This window comes from Vicia villosa, linkage group LG5, assembly GCF_029867415.1.
Source record: "Vicia villosa cultivar HV-30 ecotype Madison, WI linkage group LG5, Vvil1.0, whole genome shotgun sequence".
NCBI classification, from domain to species: Eukaryota; Viridiplantae; Streptophyta; class Magnoliopsida; order Fabales; family Fabaceae; genus Vicia; species Vicia villosa.
Genome location: NC_081184.1, coordinates 112,098,152 through 112,106,777, shown reverse-complemented (window position 1 = coordinate 112,106,777; position 8,626 = coordinate 112,098,152). Strand labels below are relative to the sequence as shown.

The following is an 8,626-nucleotide window of genomic DNA, read 5'->3' as shown; positions in this document are numbered from 1 at the left end:
TTCACTAACAAGAACTGCAAGTTCTACATGGTTTAAGTGTTTTGCAGGTACAGAGAAGTGAAGTGAATCTTCAAAGCAAACACTAGAAGCAAAACCATAAGAAGCGTTATTCTGTAAAAGGAATAAGCTCTTGGAAACTGAAGCAAGCTGAGTGCTGTCAAGCTTCAGAGATCAGAAGCAAGAAAGAAGAATGAATCAGAAGCACTGATAATAGAATTTGAATATCATTGTCTATCCTGTTCTGACAAAATTCTATTTGCTCTGATACATATAATGTTATGGCTCTGATACATTATTTGCTCTGATACATTATTTCAGCCTATATGGCTCTGATACATATAATGTGTTCAAACATACATTTTATGTTCTAACTCGTTCATGCTGACTTTTGTCGTTTAGTTTTTGTTCTGTAACATTTCAGGATGTAGAGATGCTCTGATGATGCTCTGGTACATTCAACAATGTTCTGATACAAATCTAGCATGAAGTGATGATTGGTAGACATTCAAAGTTCTGAAGCTATCCGAGGGAAGCAGAAATCAGAAGATGTGAATGTTCTAAAAGATCAAGAAAACTCAAGTTCTGAAGCTATCCGAGGGAAGCAGAAATCAGAAGCTGTGAATGTTCTGAAGATCAAAGAAATTCAAGTTCTGAAGCTGTCCACGATGGAAGCAGGAATCAGAAGCTGTGAGTGTTCTAAGGATCTAAAGAAATTCAAGTTCTGAAGCTGTCCAATGGAAGCAGAAGTCAGAAGCTATGAATTCTCTGAAGGCAGAAGCTTATATGATCGTCTCTACCGAAATAATCAGGGAAGTCTTTTATCAAAGTTCTTCGAGTATTTATTTCAGGGGGAGATTATTTATCTCAGGGGGAGATTGTTAATCTCAGGGGGAGACATATTCATATGCTTATGCTATAGCTGTGTAATTTGTCTTTTGCCGTCTACTCTTTCTGATCGCAAATTCATATCATTTATATATGTTTTTGTCATCATCAAAAAGGGGGAGATTGTTAGAACAAGATTTGTTCTTATCAATTATCTTAGTTTTGATGATAACAATAATATGAATTTTGCTTAAGATAATATGGTACTCTAATCCAATGCAATTTCCCTTTCAGGAAATATATAAAGAGTACGCATAATTCAGCGCTCAGAAGTTGTGTCTCAAATGGTTCAGCATGCAACATCAGAACATGGTCTGGCAAGACATCAGAAGATGGTCGAAGCAGAATCAGAACATGGGTCTATGGAAGCATCAGAAGAACATGAGATCAGAAGCACTGAAGATCAGAAGATGGTATCACGCAACAGAAGCACTTCAAGGTCAGAAGATCAGAAGATGCTATGCACCAAGCTGTTTGACTCTGATGATATTCAAACGTCGTATTCACAAACATCAGATCAGAAGGAAGTACAGGTGGCAGTCTACGCTGACTGACAAAAGGAACGTTAAAGCTACTAAAGGCAACGTCAGTAGACACAGCGTGAACAAGGCTCGAGGTAGTTGACAAAAGCGTATAACATTAAATGCAATGCTGTACGGAACACGCAAAGCATTAAATGCACTCAACGGTCATCTTCTCAACGCCTATAAATATGAAGTTCTGATGAGAAGCAAGGTTAACGATTCTGCACCAAAACATCTCATATCAAACTTGCTGAAACGCTGTTCAAATCTAAACTCAGAATCTTCATCTTCATCAAAGCTCACTACATTGCTGTTGTAATATCTTAGTGAGATTAAGCTTAAACGTTAAGAGAAATATCACAGTTTGTGATTATAGCTTTTAAGAAGCATTTGTAAACTCTTGAATAGATTACATTAAGTTGTAAGGAACTAGAGTGATCGTGTGATCAGTATACTCTAGGAAGTCTTAGCAGTTGGCTGAGCAGTTTGTAACTAGAGTGATCAGGTTGATCAGTAGACTCTAGAAAAGTCTTAGAAGTTGTCTAAGCAGTTGTTCCTGGAGTGATCAAGTTGTGATCAGAATACTCTAGAAGACTTAGTCGTGGACTAAGTGGAAAACCATTGTAATCCGTGCGATTAGTGGATTAAATCCTCAGGTTGAGGTAAATCATCTCTGCGGGGGTGGACTGGAGTAGCTTCGTTAACAGTGAACCAGGATAAAAATAATTGTGCAATTTATTTTTATCGCTCAAGATTTAAAGTCACACTTATTCAATCCCCCCTTTCTAAGTGTTTTTCTATCCTTCATAGCATAGAAAGAAATAAACAGACAAACATAACAAAGAAACCTATAGAGTATTATAGATACGTTGGGTGCTAATACCTTCCCTTCGTATAACCAACCCTCTTACCCGGAATCTCTCCCCCTTTTTTGCATTGCTTTTAATTTTGTATTATTTGCATTGCATATCTTTTAAGGTTTGTGCAACTTTTTCCCTTTTCCTATTTTGGAAACAATAAAAAGTTTGGTCGTGACAAAAAACAAAAATCATTTTCTTGAGCCCGAGCCCAGAGAAGGCATCCGGTGTCTCATCTCGATTTTTCACGCGACATACTCAAGTATCACTGCAAGAACAAGTGGATTTTCAACGCCTCGGTTAACTTCTCCACTGTGTGTCCAAAACATTAGATCCACGTCCACATCGTCTTTCACACGATCCCAATAATACATGTACGTGCCTTCTGGGTTATTATCCGTCAACGTAATGTATGGACAACGATAATCTATCTGTTTAACTTTCCTGGTTGGACCATCCAGTTGATGAAACCCGGTGTTGATGGCTCTAACAATTCTATTGAAATCCCAATGAGGGTTCAGGCAAACCCGCATGTGGCTACCTTCCTCAAAAAAGACTACAGCCCAAACTGAATTCATTTTTAAGTGTTTGCAGTAAGAAGAAAAAAGAGTTAATACTTCAACTCCACACACACACCTCTATTTATAGAAGAGCAGACCACTTGTGGCAGATTTTTTTTAGCGGGTAAATATGGCGGGAAATATTTTTGTTAATTATTAATAACTTAAATACTCATTGGCAACTTTTTATCGATAAAATATCATTTCATTGAAATATGCTAAGAGCATTTGATTGAACGGTACAAAAGTTACAGAAATGATAAATAAACTACGGCATCTAGGATATTACAACGGTTAAAACAATGTCTTTTCTATCCTCCATCATCCGAGTGCATTAAATGTCGTCTTCCATAGTCTCCCACCAACGCTGTCTTTCAAGAAAAACACCACTCCTTGTTCTAAGCCTCTTGATCGATCTGATTTCTTCGCCGGGACTGTACTCCCCGTCCAAAAACCTCAGGATGGTTCTCTTAAGTTGGTCCATGGAATGGATATTACAAAACATAAACTGCATGGGAGGTTTGACGGGGGAGAAAATGACGTGCCCGTTCCGTCGACGATAGTCCAGTTGATAGTCGAACCGCCTCACAGGTGGTGGAGGCTCAGAGGTCCGGTGCGTGCCATCCGGCCTTATTCGAGATCTCATTTTTTCGTGTGTGTAGTCTTATGCACACAAGAAACCCTAATTTATAGAGGGACGGACGCCTTGCTTAAGGTCTATAGCACAATTAGGGTTTCCTCTACAAGAAAAAATGTAAACCCTGACTTTCAAAAAAAAAAGAAAGGGTGTGTACTAATGCGCCAAATGGAATGGCGCATTAGAAGGAATTTTGAAAAAATTTTGCCATTTCTTTTGGCGCATATGTATAGTATGTGGTCCCCCACATGGTCCCCATCTGTTAACGTCTTAATAATTTCAATCTTTCGCATGTGTCCGAAACGATTCCTGCAACCTAGCATGCGTCTGAAACGATTCCTGAAACGATTCCTAAAAAGATTCCTGAAACGATTCCTCCTAATACTGCATGCATGCAACCCTATCTGGCACCTAGTTCTGCTCTGCATGCATGTCACTGAAAGTTAATTGCATGCATGCCAACCACTTCTGCACAAGCAACACCTAGCAACTTTGAATGTGTTGACATGTCCAGCATGCAGCTTGTTACCGTTTAAGCCTCATCAATATATATACTACCATGGCCTCTGCAGATTTCTCACCACATTCACTCATCTACTCTCACATTAATCGTTTTGCTTTCAAATTCCATATTTCCAGTGCTCAACCATGTCTTTCTTAACAATGGGTGATACGTGTCGAGGAACCCCCGAGAACATCGCAGCCTATGTAAGTATTTTACTATTACGTTAATAACATGCACCTGTCTGTGATGAAATAACTGATTACTTATGCATCCATAATTATTTTCAGGACGCCACCCGTTTCCGGACTCGTAGTCACTCGACCATCGCTCCGGACGACCGCATAAGACCCTACTTGGACGTTGCTGGTTTCAGACCGATTAGCACCATCACTGAGTCTTCTATTGATCACAAATTTGTTCTGGCGTTGCTAGAACACTGGAGGCCGGAGACATACACTTTCCATCTTCCAACAAGGGAGTGCACCATTACCCTGGAGGATGTTCATATGTTACTAGGCCTTCCAGTTGACGGGAAGGCAATTAATGGCCGTGTAATGCAGGCAAATTCACTATGCTTTCTGGAAATTGGCATAGACTTGATAGAGGGACGAGTTGGAGCTAGGGGACAGGGTGTTAATCTTAAGAGGTTAAGGATTTATAATGATAATTTTTGGTTGGATGATGCGTCTCCCCAAGAGACCATACTTCAGAAAACCAGGTGCTACCTACTCTTGCTAATTGGAAACGTTTTGTTTCCAGATAGTACTGGTAACATTGTTAATTTTATGTATCTTCGTTTATTAATGGATTTTACTAGAGTTGGTCTATATAGATGGGGGTCTGCAGTGCTGGCTACGGTGTACCAATCCCTGTGCAAGAGCTCAAAATATGATTCTTGCACATTCTATGGATGCACTCTGTTGGTGCAGGTGTGGGGGTGGTGGAGGATGCCCATAATGGCCCCGATTAACAATGGTAGTTGGACCTTTCCGTATGCACTGAGGTAAGTTTTTAATATACCATATTTTTCATGCACAATTAGTGGATTATGATTTACTCAACTCTAACTAAATCATTTAATTTACGTTGTAGATTTTGCGTGAAAAAAATGGACTTCACACTAAATCCGCGGTCAAATATCACAATGTACCGCTAGCTGATTGATCACCTAGGACCCCATCAAGTATTAACTCTAATCTTTTGCTCTTTTATATATGTCTTTTTTATAAATACTTGCCCGAAATAATGTATAAATCTTATGCATGCAGTTTATATGGAGACCATATCTCAATTGCGACCATGAGCCTAGAGCTGTAGATGCAGAAATTTGGACTACAAGATGTTGCCTGATCCGGTACAACATCATCGAAATGCATCATAGTGACCGGGTCATGCTACAGTTCGGAATGCGTCAAGGTATACCCAACGCTCCAGTTGACTTGGGAGTGTGGCACCTCAGACGAGTCAACCATTAGTGGACTCACCAAAACTGGAAGGATTTCGCACCCGATCACCGCCAGATGTGGAAGGACCGTCGCCAATATGTCCTCAACTTCCCCGTCAGTGATCATGAGATGAAACCGTCCTCCGAGTACATGAGTTGGTATCGTACGGTTACAACCCCAAACTTGTTTATTGCAGATCCGTTCTACTTAATAGACCCCCGTGCTCAGAACTACATCCTACCCCAACAACAACCCGAAGAGGAACAACAACAACAACAACTACTACTACAACAACGGCAATAACAACGGCAACAACTACAACAACGACAACTGCAACAGCAACAACTACTATGAGAACCAGAACAAAATCAGTACACCGACCAACAACAAAATCTGTTCTCCACTCCGTCCCGTTCTGCCCGCAACTACCGGCAACCAAATCTGTTCCAATCACAGTCTCAACCTTTTCAAGAAGCTGAAGACCAACACCATTCCGGTAGCCAGTATCGGACCCAATCACAACCACTTGGCTTTGCAGGTTACACAGGGTCCGCAAGGTCGTTCGGCCAAAACCTTACGCCCGATTCGTCAAGCCTACATCTAAGTCCCGACGATGGTCCTCATGAAGAATCCTCTCACCGTGGCACCCCTTCTGGCTATGCAACACCGTCGAACCAATTTGGCTTTAATCAAGGTAGTTCTAGTGCTGCTGGATGCTACGAACCTGAAGTCTTTCCCCTGCCCACTCCACCACCCCGACTTAACACTTATGAGGGGATGGGTAACCGACTTTACAACAGCCGTTTTCCGGAAAATTATGGTGGCGTGGACGAATTCATAGACAGCGACCCACGAAACAACCCACTTCCAGGCCCAGTGACACAGACCCAGCAAGAAGCACGAAGGGTAGGGGTGGTGCTAGGCTTCGCGGCGGCATCAACGGTCGCGGTAAACGTGTGATAACAAGACCGTCGTGCGGAACAGATGGCTATCTTGGTGATGGACGCCATTAAGCATTTTGTTGTGTTTTCTTTAGTCAATTATTGTCGATGTATCGTTTCTTTAATCAATTGTAACCGATGTTTCGTTTCCGATTATCAAATGCCAATTTACGTTTTGTGCATTAAATTATAAAATCTAAAAAAATAATTTGAAAAATAATATATAAACACTTTAGCAAATAAAAAAAATTGAAAAAAAAATATATAAACACTTTAGAAAATAAAAAAAAATTGAAAAAAAAAGGGAGAACCCTAATGCGCCAAATGGTTTGGCTATTAGGGAAAAACCCTAAACTAATGCGCCATTCCATTTGGCGCAAACATTTCTAATTTAAGTGTTAGCCAAATGGTTTGGCGTATGCACCCAAATTCAGTACTTATGCGCCAGACCATTTGGCGCATCCAACTGTCTGGTATCCCAAACCTAGACAGTTTGGTAAATACCCCGAAAACATGGTTATTTTGGTTTTTTTTTTTTATTAAACTTGGTTATTTAAATTTTTTTCCGTAATTTTTATATAACAATGCCTTAAAATAATTTTTATGAAATGCAATTAAAATAACTTCAAATTGATATTTTAAAATTTTGATATTAAAAAACTTATAGTAAAATGATGAAATATTTAAAATAGTATTTTATTAAAAATGATTTGAATTTAATTTTTTTAATTTTTTATACACTTTTTAAAAAATAAAAAAATCTAACAATAATAATAAGAAGAATTTTTCAAAAAACCTAAAACAAACCGATCTTATAAGACACACATACAAAATTTGTTGTTGGAAACTTGTCATTTATGTTTATATAGTTTTTGGTTTGTTAGATTATGAATACAATTTAATGTGTGGAATTTAGGTGAACAACGTGGGAATAAATATATACAAACAGACACTGGATATTACAGAACAAGATTTTTCATTTCTGTTGAATACCAATCTTGAATTTGCTTTTCACATAAGCCAGCTTGCACATCCACTCCTTAAAGCATCACAGTCTGCAAGTATTGTTTTCATATCTTCAATTGGTAGTGTAACATCACTAAATGTAGGAACCATCTATAGTGCAGCAAAAGGTAACCATTTCATATAGTGTTAATCAATTGATTTATTTATTGACACTGTAAATGTTAATTTTAATATAAGTTATGTAATTGAATTAAAAATGCAGCTACAATAAACCAACTCACCAAAAAATTGGTATGTGAATAGGCTAATGACAACATAAGGACTAATTGTGTTGCACCGGGACCAATCAGAACCCCTCTCGGTGAAGAAGTAATTTTCTATCTTTGATTTTGTGTTTACAAAAGTTGATGTTTAATTAATTGATTATGATTAAAAATGAATTCGATCGTGATTCCTTCAGCACTTAAAAGATGAAAAACTTCTTAATGGTTTTACTTCAAGAACCCCTCTTGGATGATTTGGAGAACCAGATGAGGTGTCTTCTTTGGTGGCATTCCTATGCTTACCGGCTGCCTCTTTTATAATAGGACAGACCATTTGTATTGATGGAGGATTAACTGTTAATTGTCTCCTTATATAATAAGCCTGGCTTATACAAACAACACTTTTGTTGAAAAATTTTATAACTTAGGCAAGTAACATAAACTTTTATGTTGGTGTTTATTGGTAAACTTGCATACAAGTCATGTTTTCATTTTATTTCAATCAGTTTTCAAGAAAAGTTTATAAAAAGTGTTAAATTGAGTTAATTAGTCAAACTCAATTGTAGTAGTAATATTTATGTTATTGTTAACAATAAACAAATATTACCAATTTTTGTATTATCATTTGGACGGGTGAAAATTCCAATCAAAGTTGCATTGTTTGTGTAGGAAAATATATCAAATTCATAGGATGAAATGTCTATCTACTCTGAAAATTCTACCAAATTTAATAAACTTGTTGCTTCAAAAAATTTGATAAGTGAGACGAAGAATAATGACCACAAAAATAAATGACTACAAGGTACACAATAATTTAGTGATGTTGGACTTCGTCTCAAACTTTTGAGGAATTCCTATCACTATGCACTGACAATGAAAGAAAAGAAAGAATATTTGGGAAGCAAAATTAGGGTTTACGAAAATAAGGGGAAGGAAGAAGATGATTCTCTGAAGAGTTTTCTCTGTCCACAAACTGTAGAAGTTCTGTTATTCACTTGTAAATGCAAAATGTGTGAATACAAGTTGTTATGAAAATAGGGGTT

The 8,626-nt window shown here is 38.0% G+C and overlaps 1 pseudogene; it reads left to right on the top strand.

Moving 5' to 3' along the window:
* Positions 1-220: 220 nt before the first annotated feature.
* Positions 221-7,960, top strand: LOC131605176 (tropinone reductase homolog At1g07440-like; annotated as a pseudogene).
* Positions 7,961-8,626: the final 666 nt, after the last annotated feature.